Raw genomic sequence first — 1,694 nt, 5'->3', positions numbered from 1 at the left:
AGATTCATCATGGAAGAGAAAAGTCTGACTTGCTTTGGGTGATATTTTTTGCAAAAGAAAAATTGAACAGGTCTTTCTGCATTCAGAATGAAGTAGAAAGGAGATAAAAAGATACAGAGAATTTTTCAAATGTCTTCAGTAGTTCAGAAGGTAATTCACAGTTTGCCTATGATTCACAGTTTGCCTATGTTGTCTCAGGCTCTTAGCGCATCCCCCTTGTGGGGGGGCAAAAGCCTACAGCACCCGGTATTCCCAGGCAGTCTCCCATCCAAGTACTAACCGGGCCCGACCCTGCTTAGCTTCCGAGATCAGACGAGATCGGGCGTTCTCAGGGTGGTATGGCCGTAGGCACCCCTAAGCCCCACAGTGCCACTCTTGCAAAATATATAAGCACTACTTTATGAAGTACAAACATCAAGAAAATTGGGTTGTCTTCTTTCTATGAGTGCTGTGGGAAAGAGTTACAGCTTTTGTAACTATAATAATATGCTGAGTAGTTTCATTCAGCTTTTCAAGATATGCCAGGTGCTTATCAGATATGTGTGGTGAGACATTATTTGGTTCATCATCATCCTGGATAGCAATTTCTTAGTTTCTTCTGAGTGTCTTCCTTCGGGTGAGAGAGAAGACTTCTGTTTATTCTGTGAAACCCTTCAGTTTGAAGGAAAATAATCTCATCCTGCATCACTTTGACCTGTCTGTGAACCAACCACCACATATTTTATTTTTTCCATATTTTATAAGTGTTCTGTGACTGTTTCCTTTCACTGTACCTTCACTTTCGGTCACATTGTCTCTCAACACGCATGTCAAGTTCAAACCTGTGGAGCAGTCCCTGAGGCAAGCCAGCCACAGACATTCAAAAATTTTCCCAGCTGAAAAAAGTTTCAGTTCTTCTCACCATAAGCCATTTTCACCTTATTCAAATATCTAATGCAGCAGAGTTCAACAACGAACAAAGTTCAGAAAAAAAATAATGTTGAGGCTTTATTTAATTGGTGGGATGAGAAAGAGCCATTGGTGTCCATTAAGAGATCAGCTGGGAATGCAGCCTTGGACTTGGGCAATGTCCTGTCCTTATTCTTGACACGCCCTTGCCTTTGGCTGTGGAGGGAGGGGGACACAGAGCAGAACAACTTGTGGGGAGTCCCCCAAAGCTACAAGACCCACAGGATGTTTCTGTGAACACAACTACAAACAAGACTGCACCCTCCTTTACAGCTAGTCCACAACTCAAAAAAAACAAAGCCCAGGGGTTACCTTTTGAAATACTACAGACGCTGTTAGGTTATTTGTTCTAAAAATATAGACATGAATTCTGACAATGAGATGAAGCTTCGATTGAATAGGAGTATATTGCTTTTGCTTCATCTAAGTGCAAAAATTATTAATTAAATTTTATATGCAAGATACAGAGATTTGATCTGTCGCAGAGACAGGGAAAGTCAGAAAAGAATGGCAAATGTTATGAGTTATAACCTCACCTACAAAATGAGGTAGCACTGTCTTCAAAATGAAGTGTCCTGCTCTGGAAAATTGTATCCAGACAACATGCATGTTTAAACGTGAAGCAATTTTATTTTATTGTATTTCTGGGCATAATCCTTTTTTTATAAAGATCACCTGAATTTTCATTAGTTTCATCTGTGATTAGCTTTTAGAAATAGCTACCATGATGTCATGTTCTGAAAGCT

The 1,694-nt window shown here is 40.0% G+C and overlaps 1 non-coding gene across 1 annotated transcript; it reads right to left on the bottom strand.

Moving 5' to 3' along the window:
* Positions 1-231: 231 nt before the first annotated feature.
* LOC112841255 lies at positions 232-350 on the bottom strand. The gene has a single exon (XR_003212864.1). It is a non-coding gene; the product is annotated as a 5S ribosomal RNA (ribosomal RNA).
* Between the last annotated feature and the right edge of the window lie 1,344 nt (positions 351-1,694).

Source organism: Manacus vitellinus, unplaced genomic scaffold, assembly GCF_001715985.3.
Source record: "Manacus vitellinus isolate BGI_N305 unplaced genomic scaffold, ASM171598v3 scaffold_5_pilon, whole genome shotgun sequence".
NCBI classification, from domain to species: domain Eukaryota; kingdom Metazoa; phylum Chordata; class Aves; order Passeriformes; family Pipridae; genus Manacus; species Manacus vitellinus.
Note: the sequence above shows the minus strand (reverse complement) of the source record. Positions and strands in the feature narration are given on the sequence as shown.